Source organism: Tupaia chinensis, unplaced genomic scaffold (genome assembly GCF_000334495.1).
Source record: "Tupaia chinensis unplaced genomic scaffold, TupChi_1.0 Scaffold000394_1, whole genome shotgun sequence".
Taxonomy (NCBI): domain Eukaryota; kingdom Metazoa; phylum Chordata; class Mammalia; order Scandentia; family Tupaiidae; genus Tupaia; species Tupaia belangeri.
In genome coordinates, this window is record NW_006159896.1 from 996,808 (window position 1) to 1,008,365 (window position 11,558).

The 11,558-nt window shown below is 54.0% G+C and overlaps 1 protein-coding gene across 2 annotated transcripts in view; it reads left to right on the forward strand.

Moving 5' to 3' along the window:
- Nucleotides 1-6: 6 nt before the first annotated feature.
- ZER1 (zyg-11 related cell cycle regulator) overlaps nt 7-11,558 on the forward strand; it is a gene marked incomplete at its 3' end in the record, with an annotated part of 38,836 nt that continues 27,284 nt past the window's right edge. The window contains 2 exon segments of one of the 2 annotated variants that reach the window (XM_027774016.1): nt 7-266; nt 9,998-10,136. 2 annotated transcript variants of the gene reach the window in all.

Consider the following 11,558-nt stretch of genomic DNA (forward strand, 5'->3'; position numbering starts at 1 on the left):
CCTCAGCCCCGCCGGCAGCCCGAAGGGCAAGGTAACGGCCACGGGGTCGCTGTCGCGACCTCCTCCTGCCCGGGGCTCCAGTCCCCTGGGTCCCAAACTCCGTCTCGCCGACCCTCGACTCCCCCAGACCCCGGCCCTAGCCTGACGAGATCCGCAGCCTCCTGAGGCGTTCTGGCCCCGGATTCTCCCGGGCCCGGTCCTCCGATTCTCCTCGCCTACGAAGCATCCCGCCTGATTGCCATCGCTGCCGGCAGCCCCATCCCAGGGTAGGTCCGGGACCCCAGACCGAGGGATGTACCTGCGTCCTCCTCCTCCCCTCCGGGGCCTAAGCATCGTCGCTGCAACCGCTTGCAGAGAGCTATCTCGGCAATGGTGGGAGGGCTTCCTTCTCCATGCCTGCCTCTGGGTCTGACAAATGTGCCTTTAAAACTGAGCACCTTTCCTCCGGAGGGAAAACGACACCCTGTCGCATGCCCCTACAAGATGGGGGATCAATATAGGACTGAAAGAGCCAGCCTCTGCCCCTCCTACCTGTTGGATGAGTTTAAGTTTCCCCCTTAGCAGTGCTTAAAAGCTCAAGGATGGCTCGGATTCTGGATCAGTTCCTAAAAGGGATGACAGGGTACAGGGAACCCCAACAGGGTGGGAAAGGGCTGGGTGGGGTTGCAACCCAAGGGCCCAGGGAGCCTGCTGGGTGAGTTAGACATGAAACTGACTGTGCTGGCCACTGCAGCTATCTCTGTAGGTGGAACTTATCTTGGCTGCTTTTTGACCTACGGAGTCAAGGGTTTCCCGAGTTTGTCAGGAAGTCTTTGCTTGTGCCTGTTGGTGTGTTTGTTTTTTAAAGCGGAGGGGGCTACTAGATTTTTCTAGAAAATCCTCCTGTCTGATCTTTCCCACAAACTGTTTCTTGTAAATCTTGAAACTGGTTATATTGAGCGTGGAAGACAGCTTTGGAAATGTCACAGGAGGAGGTGGTTGCCAGAGGTGAGGGGGCCTCCCTGGCTCATTTGTTCATTCAGCAGATAATAAACATGTAATATGTAGGGTGGTAAGAGGTGCCTTGGAGAAGACTAAAGCAGGAAGGACTAGAGAATAGGGTCATCTTTTTATGGGGTGGCCAGGTAAGGTCTCTACTAAGGTGGCTTTTTGAGCAGAGATGGTTGAGAGAGCAAGCCACGCAGCTCTCTGTTGGCCGGGCATTCGAGAGCAAGTGCACAGGTCCTGAGGTTTTATGCCTGGTGACTTTAGGACAGGGCAAGAGGACGGGGCACCAAGCAGTGAAGGAGGACAGTGGTTGGCAAAGAAGTCGGAGAACACTGGGGACCAGATAAGGTGGAGAGGATGTCAGGGTCTGTCCGTGTGATGCAGGGTCACAGGGGCTCTAACTGGGCACCTTTCAGAACTGTGTTTGTTGAAGTATCTGGAGGTTGGGGAAAATACAGATTTGTTTTAGACAACAGATGGCCTTTGTGCTCTGGCATTGTGTTGTAAGTGCCCCTTTTCCATCTTTGAAATGACCATGGATGGGATCAACACCAGTAAGGATGGCCGTAGAGACTATGGTGAAATCAAGTCTCGCCACTGCTTCCTGGCTGTCAGCGTAGGACCAAGGCACCTCAGTCTTCTTTCCCATAGCATGGTACCGTTGAGTTCAGCGAGATCACGCAGCGTTCAGTGTTTAATGCAGTGTCAGCGTGTAATTAAGTACTCACTACATGGCAGTCATGATAATGAGGGTGATGTGACACTAAGGAACCGTTTGCATGTGTGTCTGCCTCAGAGCCTTCTTTTTAGCACCAACTGGTGGCGTCGCCAGTTCTGGCTGCCTCCTCGAGCTAGTAGGGTTTGGGGGAATACTGGGGGAGACAAGGCAGGAGCTTCCTGACACCCTCCGAGGTAACAGTGATTATGTATCCTAGAGGGAGGGTGGTAGCTTGGCCCTGACTTTTCTGACAGCAGTGGAAGGTGATAAGGTCTCTATTTTGTCGTTGTTGTTGTGCTTGCCAGAGACAGAGAGAGAGGAAAATTGAGAAAGCACCTCCCTCTTGGAGGGGAGATGGTCACACCACAATCCCTTCTCCATTCATGCACCCAGCATGTTTTTCAAGCTACTGGGTTGCTAGGTCCAGGGTTCGAACCATGCAGTCAGCCATGTGAGATCTAGATACCTGGACCTGGATCTCTGCCAGGTTAAGGTGTCTGGATCTGTGACCCTTTTTGTTTTTTAAATTTTTTGCTATAGGATGCATGTGCTCACCAGAGGCAGAGAGGAAGGGGAAGAGAACATGAGAGAACATTTCCCAGGGATGGCCATGCTGCACTCCCTTCTCCTCCATCCTCCTCTTGAGGTTTTGGACATGCATGCACACAACCCGATGTGATTTTCAGGCTGCCAGATCTGGAACCACACGGTTGGCCTTGTGGAATCCAGCTGCTTTAACCACCATGCTACCAGCTGACCCCATAAGGGCCTTTTATAAAGAGCCCAGCAAATCCCCATTCTGCTGTTTGAAATAGGCAAAATGATGGTGTTGAAATGAATGTGCCTTGGAGCAGCCAGGTTGAGAAGGGCAGTGTGTCTGGGCCTCCAGGTGCGGCTGGGGTGTGCATGGCTAATCTGTGGATGGAGATCATGACCCTAGAAGGGCCCTGCTGATGCTGACATCTTCCAGCCTGCCTGGCAGGGAGCAGAACATGGCCAATCCTCCTCTCCCCTATCAGGGCCGGGTCACAGGGTAAGGGCATAGGCCAGATCATGGGGTAAGGTCATAGGCCGAGTCGTAAGCTTTCCCTATCATCAGGCCTGGGTCATGGGCTGGGCAGGAGCTCTGGGCCAGAGATTTGAAAATGAAAGGTAAAGGCACTTAAAAGCTCAGCACCAGCATGTCAGAGCAGGCCGCCGTGGTAGAGCACCTGAATGGCACCTGAGGATGTGGGTCAGGCCCCAACTCTGCTACTGGCTTGCTGTGTGAACTTGGGCAAGACCCTATCCCTCTCTGGGCCCCAGTTTTCCTTGCTGTTCACTAATAATGGCTTCCCCACTACCACTAACTGAAGGCTCCTAGGAGCATGAGATGAGATACAGACTGTGGAAGAATTAGGGGTACTCTAAAACTCCCTGAAAGGTAAAGAACAGTTCTTGATATCGTTAGTGCTACCAAGACTTTGCAGACACATTTTGGGGCCCCTCGCTAGGCAGGAGGCTGCTCTTGGCACCAAGATTTTTTCATGAACCATAGCTATTATTTTTTTCTTTTTCTAGAATTATTTATTTAATTTAATTTATTTATTCATTTACTTCAATTTGGTCAGAGAGAGGAAAGTGAGAAAACAAGCCATCAGGTCCGGGACTCAAACCATGGTTGGCCATGTGGGAGTGTCCAGCATGCCATCTGCTGGCCCCCAACTGTTCTTTTTTTTTTTTTTGGGGTGGCCATGCCACAATCCCTTCTCCTCTATTCTCCTCTCGGGATCTTGGGCACACACACACACGCGCCCAGCGTGAGTTTAAGCCACCAGGTCTGGGACTCAAACCGTGGTCGACTACATGGGAGTTCAGCAACATAGCCATTACCCTAACTGCTGGTTCCAACCCCCAACTGTTCTTGAAATATGAGTTTAGAGACCTCGGTTGGTTGTCTCTTTGAAATTAGTGTCTTTTTTCATTTAATTTTTTTAGAGGGAGATTTCTGCTATAGGGTCTGTGTGCTTGCCGGAGAGACAGAAAGCAAGAAATCACCTCCTGGGGGGATGCCCATGCCACAGTCCCTTCTCCTCCATTCTCGTCTCTGGATCTTGGGCATGCACACAAACACACATGTGAGTTTCAAGCTGCTGGGTCCAGGACTCAAACCACAGTCAACTGCATGAGAGTCCAGCAGCGTAACCCTTACACCATCTACTGGTCCCTGGGATCATTATCTTAATCTGGTTCAATCACTAAAGTTGCTTTCCCACTTCAGCAATAAGCGGAGGGTCTCTCCAACCATTGCTTTTAGGAGCGTCACTCCTTCAGAGTCATTGGCTGCCACCTCCTGCCCGTATGGGTCCTGCCTGTACTTCCCAGCATCTCCCCAGCAACCCATGAGCAGGCACCATTCACAACACATTGACCAGTAAGGACCCAGCTTAACAGGGACGCTGGAAAAGATGGGCTGAAGACCTCAGGGAGCTGAGGTGCCTTCCCCTGCACACAGCCAATCATTCACTGTAACGGAGACCCCACGGGTGTCACAAGGGCCCTACCAGTCCTGTGGCCAAAAAAGTGACATAGGCCCACAGGACACTGGGTCACCTGTGCTCAGTGCCCAGTACACTCAGAGTTATAAGGAGGCCCATGCAACAGGAGAGAGAGCTGAGACGGCATGGAGGTCAAGACACCGGATCCCACATGACCCACACATGTGTCAAGTCCCGGACCCAGCAGCTTGAAAATCGCACCAAGTGGACAATCATGCCCCACGTCCTGAGAGAATACTGGAGGAGAAGGGATTGTGGCATGGCCATTCCCCCTGGGAGGTGATTTCTCACTGTCTCTCTGTTTCTCTCTAGCGAGCGAACGTGCCCTATGACAAAAACTTCAAAATAAAAAAAGGGAAAGCTGAGGCTGAGAGAAAGGATTCCTGCCAGAGTATGATGAAAAGAGCCCGGGCTCTAGAGCAAGGCCCTTACCGGGAGACGGAAACAAGTCCCTGTACGTCTCTGAGCCCCCGTTTCTTCATCTGGGAAACAAGCATGCGCGGTGTGTGCCTGCTAGGTTGTCGGTGGCTTCAGTGAGCGCACGCGTCAAGGCTTGGCATACTGGGGCTTGAACTAAGGACAACACACGTGGGTCTCCATCTGTGCACACACCTAGTCCAGAGTCCTGAGCTGCTCGGCGCGGCTGCCTCATCCATCAGCTGCAGAGTCGGCTCGCTCCTGCCTCGTGTGGGTGTTGAGGGAAGTGAGTCAAAGCATATGGAGTACGAGGCAGGGCTCGTACTCGTATGATCCATGCCAGAGCGGACCCCGGGCAGTCTGATCCCCAGCCTGACCAGTGGCCAGGACCACCAGGTGGCACCAACAGCCCCCTAGTGGTGATGCACCGTCCTCCCCCATTCCATCCCTGCACCTTCCTGGCATGACCTGCCTGCAGATTTTGTCCCCACAGACTTCAAGCCAGGTGGCTTCTGGTCCTCATCTGCTCCTCTTTCCCCTGGAGACTTCCAGCCCTGTCCCGCATCCCCTCCCTGCAGCCTCCCACCCCCAGGCGCTGACCCATGACATCTCCTGGAATGCTTCCAGCCTCTGTAAATAGGGCATTTGTTTGGGTTTCCCCCAGCTCCTGGGCGAAGCTTCACAGTGTGGGCGCTGCTCCAAGGCGTAGAGCTTCCTTCTCCCCCAGCCTGTCTGTCCCCTGGGTCAGGACGCTGGCGGAGTCCTGACTTCCCTCCTCTGGACCTCAGTGTCTCTTCCCTGTCGGTGGGATGGATGGACCAAGACTGAAGGGTTGGGTGAGAAGTATGGGTGTGGGGCAAGTTTGCACCCCTCTGGCCCATTCAGTGACCTCAGGCCAATTCCTCTCAGTTGTGTGCACCTCGGTCTTCACCAGAAAGCGGAGTCATCCCTAGCTCCTAGTGCTACGTTGTTTGTAGTGAGCACAAACCTTTGTTCTAGTAAATGCCAGGCACCACTGGTTGAGCCCTGAGCATATGTGTGAGGGGATGCACATGTGTGTCCGTGTGCACGTGGGTGCACGTGTGTAAGCAGGCACAGTTCCTGTCTTCCTAGAGCTGGGGGGCAGTGGTCAGCAGTCAAATTGTTATGCAAATGACTAATTAGCTACAAGTACAGGGTACTAGGAAATGGATTTTGTTGTTGAAGAAGAAACTGAAATAGAGCCTATGAGGCGCCTAGTACCTCACGAAGCCACCAACATGGAGGCGGCGTGGTGGCGGTGTGACGGCGGCTGTTTTTCTCTCTTCTCTCCCGTGCCCCTCCCTCAGGATGTCATCAGCTCAGGATGGATCCAGCTTTAGGGAACCTGCCAGAAAAGAGATGGGAAAAGACAGGCTCTCCTCACGTGCTGGTCTGACATACTCAGTTATTTAATTTAATTTATTTATTCATTTACTTCAATTTGGTCAGAGAGAGGAAAGTGAGAAAACAAGCCATCAGGTCCGGGACTCAAACCATGGTTGGCCATGTGGGAGTGTCCAGCATGCCATCTGCTGGCCCCCAACTGTTCTTTTTTTTTTTTTTTGGAGAGGTTTTTGCTATAGGATGCATGTGCTCGCCAGAAAGACAGAGAGAGACAGAGAGACAGAAAGTGAGAAATCACCCCTCAGTGGGTGGCCATGCCACAATCCCTTCTCCTCTATTCTCCTCTCGGGATCTTGGGCACACACACACACGCGCCCAGCGTGAGTTTAAGCCACCAGGTCTGGGACTCAAACCGTGGTCGACTACATGGGAGTTCAGCAACATAGCCATTACCCTAACTGCTGGTTCCAACCCCCAACTGTTCTTGAAATATGAGTTTAGAGACCTCGGTTGGTTGTCTCTTTGAAATTAGTGTCTTTTTTCATTTAATTTTTTTAGAGGGAGATTTCTGCTATAGGGTGTGTGTGCTTGCCGGAGAGACAGAAAGCAAGAAATCACCTCCTGGGGGGATGCCCATGCCACAGTCCCTTCTCCTCCATTCTCGTCTCTGGATCTTGGGCATGCACACAAACACACATGTGAGTTTCAAGCTGCTGGGTCCAGGACTCAAACCACAGTCAACTGCATGAGAGTCCAGCAGCGTAACCCTTACACCATCTACTGGTCCCTGGGATCATTATCTTAATCTGGTTCAATCACTAAAGTTGCTTTCCCACTTCAGCAATAAGCGGAGGGTCTCTCCAACCATTGCTTTTAGGAGCGTCACTCCTTCAGAGTCATTGGCTGCCACCTCCTGCCCGTATGGGTCCTGCCTGTACTTCCCAGCATCTCCCCAGCAACCCATGAGCAGGCACCATTCACAACACATTGACCAGTAAGGACCCAGCTTAACAGGGACGCTGGAAAAGATGGGCTGAAGACCTCAGGGAGCTGAGGTGCCTTCCCCTGCACACAGCCAATCATTCACTGTAACGGAGACCCCACGGGTGTCACAAGGGCCCTACCAGTCCTGTGGCCAAAAAAGTGACATAGGCCCACAGGACACTGGGTCACCTGTGCTCAGTGCCCAGTACACTCAGAGTTATAAGGAGGCCCATGCAACAGGAGAGAGAGCTGAGACGGCATGGAGGTCAAGACACCGGATCCCACATGACCCACACATGTGTCAAGTCCCGGACCCAGCAGCTTGAAAATCGCACCAAGTGGACAATCATGCCCCACGTCCTGAGAGAATACTGGAGGAGAAGGGATTGTGGCATGGCCATTCCCCCTGGGAGGTGATTTCTCACTGTCTCTCTGTTTCTCTCTAGCGAGCGAACGTGCCCTATGACAAAAACTTCAAAATAAAAAAAGGGAAAGCTGAGGCTGAGAGAAAGGATTCCTGCCAGAGTATGATGAAAAGAGCCCGGGCTCTAGAGCAAGGCCCTTACCGGGAGACGGAAACAAGTCCCTGTACGTCTCTGAGCCCCCGTTTCTTCATCTGGGAAACAAGCATGCGCGGTGTGTGCCTGCTAGGTTGTCGGTGGCTTCAGTGAGCGCACGCGTCAAGGCTTGGCATACTGGGGCTTGAACTAAGGACAACACACGTGGGTCTCCATCTGTGCACACACCTAGTCCAGAGTCCTGAGCTGCTCGGCGCGGCTGCCTCATCCATCAGCTGCAGAGTCGGCTCGCTCCTGCCTCGTGTGGGTGTTGAGGGAAGTGAGTCAAAGCATATGGAGTACGAGGCAGGGCTCGTACTCGTATGATCCATGCCAGAGCGGACCCCGGGCAGTCTGATCCCCAGCCTGACCAGTGGCCAGGACCACCAGGTGGCACCAACAGCCCCCTAGTGGTGATGCACCGTCCTCCCCCATTCCATCCCTGCACCTTCCTGGCATGACCTGCCTGCAGATTTTGTCCCCACAGACTTCAAGCCAGGTGGCTTCTGGTCCTCATCTGCTCCTCTTTCCCCTGGAGACTTCCAGCCCTGTCCCGCATCCCCTCCCTGCAGCCTCCCACCCCCAGGCGCTGACCCATGACATCTCCTGGAATGCTTCCAGCCTCTGTAAATAGGGCATTTGTTTGGGTTTCCCCCAGCTCCTGGGCGAAGCTTCACAGTGTGGGCGCTGCTCCAAGGCGTAGAGCTTCCTTCTCCCCCAGCCTGTCTGTCCCCTGGGTCAGGACGCTGGCGGAGTCCTGACTTCCCTCCTCTGGACCTCAGTGTCTCTTCCCTGTCGGTGGGATGGATGGACCAAGACTGAAGGGTTGGGTGAGAAGTATGGGTGTGGGGCAAGTTTGCACCCCTCTGGCCCATTCAGTGACCTCAGGCCAATTCCTCTCAGTTGTGTGCACCTCGGTCTTCACCAGAAAGCGGAGTCATCCCTAGCTCCTAGTGCTACGTTGTTTGTAGTGAGCACAAACCTTTGTTCTAGTAAATGCCAGGCACCACTGGTTGAGCCCTGAGCATATGTGTGAGGGGATGCACATGTGTGTCCGTGTGCACGTGGGTGCACGTGTGTAAGCAGGCACAGTTCCTGTCCTCCTAGAGCTGGGGGGCAGGGGTCAGCAGTCAAATTGTTATGCAAATGACTAATTAGCTACAAGTACAGGGTACTAGGAAATGGATTTTGTTGTTGAAGAAGAAACTGAAATAGAGCCTATGAGGCGCCTAGTACCTCACGAAGCCACCAACATGGAGGCGGCGTGGTGGCGGTGTGACGGCGGCTGTTTTTCTCTCTTCTCTCCCGTGCCCCTCCCTCAGGATGTCATCAGCTCAGGATGGATCCAGCTTTAGGGAACCTGCCAGAAAAGAGATGGGAAAAGACAGGCTCTCCTCACGTGCTGGTCTGACATACTCAGAATCCCCTGTCCCCAGTTGCCAGATTCCCAGGCTGGTGCCTGCCATGACAAGGAGGATTCCCTAAGAGGCAGAGCAGGTAGAGGTGGTGCCTCTGGCAGGTGCCAGGCCTGCAGCTGGACAGGGCACAAGTGACAGGATGTTCCAGCCCTGGGACTCTCAGCCTCAGTGCCAAGGTGAGGGCGGCTCCTTCGTCCCCCAGCCCAGCCTAGCCCAGCCCAAGCAGCAGGGTGTGTACTGCCAAAGGGAGGCTAGCGGATGGTGCCATCTGCCCCGTTGGTATCTGGGGGCTTCTGGTGACCTTGGCGACCAACATGATGGCATTTCTTCCACCTGCGGAGTAGGGGGAGGGCAGAGCAGTGACCTGCTGACTGGGCTCGGGCTATGGTGGCTCACTCTCATTCACACTTGCCCTGTGGCCAGTGGGTGCCTGACAGTGTCCTGGGCACAGGAACAGGGGATGCTAGGGCCCACCTGGCCTCCTGGACGTTGTGTGTATCACAGCCTGTGAGCCTTTGGTCATGCCCTCTGCAGGCCCCAGGGAGACTTCTCTGTCAGGCCCCGCTCCAGGTGCTCGGAGCTTCCCAGGTTCACTTAGCAAGCAGCCTAGGACCTGGGGCGTGCTGCCAGTTCCCGTGCATCCCCTGTCCTTCCAGCGGGCACACGTCCAGCCCTTCCCGGGAGGCCTTTCCCTTCTCTTCCCACCACCAGTTAGGAAGGACTCATCCTATGGGTCATGCCTAAGGAGCCTGCCTGACTCCTCAACCCAGGGCAGGTCCCTCTTGGGCACCCAGAGCCACAGGTACACAGGACTAGAATGCTGGTCCCAGCTCCCTGTTGTCCAAGGGCGTGCCTCGGGTGGGTGTCCGCCTACCTCCAGAGCCAGTGCACCGAGGGCAAGCACCTTGTCTGGCCTGCTCAGCGTTGGACCCTCAGCACTCAGCAGTTGTAGCCACCCAGTGACCAGGCCCAAGGATGCAGTGCCAACAAGCCGGCCTGGTTCTGTCCTTGCAGGCAGGCCGTCTGTCCAGGAGGCTGGCCCATCAAGCTCATCAGCACAGTGGTGACTGCTGTGGCAGGGGCAGCAGGGGCCCACGGCAGAGCAGCCTGGCAGGTCAGGGATGACGTCTCAGATGGGCACCATCAGCACCAGGCAAGTAGAGGGGAGTTCACAGACTGGGCTGAGCGGTCAGGAGCTGCTTCCTGAAGAAGCACCCGGATGTGCACCTGCGGGTAGGGGAGGCGGCATTGAAGAGCGGAAGGTGGAAAGATCACTTGAATGTGGATGGTCATAGTTGAACAGGAACAGACCGAGCACAGGTTTGAAGGTGACCTGTGCCTAGAGCCTGCTGCCTACCCCATGAAGGAAGCCAGGCTGGCTGGAAGGGGGTCAGTGTGGCCAAGTAGGTCAGAAAGCTGCTAACGATTCCAGAGGCCATGAATGAATGCTGCACGGGATCAGGCTTGTCGCTCTGTTTCCAGCAGGGCGGGGTCTTCCTACCATCGCTCTTCCCTCTGGCTCCAGCTTCTCAGTCAAGAAAGGCTGCTGTGGGGACCAGCAGATGGCATAATGGTTACATCTCTGGGCTCCCACGTAGTCTACCACAGTTCAAGTCTTGGACCTGGCAGCTTGAAACTAACACCAGGAGCATGTGTGTGCGTGCCCAAAATCCCAAGAGAAGAATGGAGGAGAAGGGATTGCGGCGTGGCCATCCCCCCTTTAGGGTGTGGTTTCTCACTTTCTGTCTCCCTGACTCTCCAGTGAGCACATGAGCCTTGTAACAAAAATCTCTCAAGAAAAAAGAAAAACAAAAAGAAAGACTGCTAGGTTCTTGAAGACCTGGAAGTGCCTGAAGGCAAAGGAAGGCAGTGCCCAGGGCCCAGGCATCCTGTTTATTGTGGCTTCTGTCTGGGGTCACGTGGCCAGTAGGGCAGCTGACACAATGGGCCTGGTTGTGGGAGACCCACGCCTGGAGCTGGGCTGGAACAGACCCTGCTTTATGTAGGGGCCAGGCTGTTGAAGTAGGAAAAGGTGATGATTAGAATAATGATAATAGCCGTCTTTTACTGAGCAATTTCTACGTGCCAGACACCATGCTAAGCCCTTTCTATCCTATTCCACATGATCTTCACACAGTGCTGTGGCTAGGGTACTGTGTTGCCCCTCTGTTTTAGACATTTCTTTCTGGGGGACTAGTGGATAGCGTGGTGGCTAAGGTGTTGGACACTCCCACATCGCCAACCACAGTTTGAGTCCCAGACCTGGTGGCTTGCTTTCTCACTTTCTCTCTCTCTTTCTGGTCAAATTAAAATAATTAAATGAGGGACCAGCATTTGGCATAATGGCTATGTTGCTGGACTCCCTTGTAGTCAACCACGATTTGAGTCCCGGACCCGGTAGCTTATCATGCCTGGCGCATGTGTGTGCGTGCCCAGGATCTGGAGAGGAGAATAGAGAAGGGATTGCGGTGTGGCCATCCCCCCCCGGGGGGGTGATTTTTTGCTTTCTGTCTCTCTGTCTCTGTGTCTTTCTGGTGAGCACATGCACCCTATAGCAAAAATCTTTCAAAAAAAA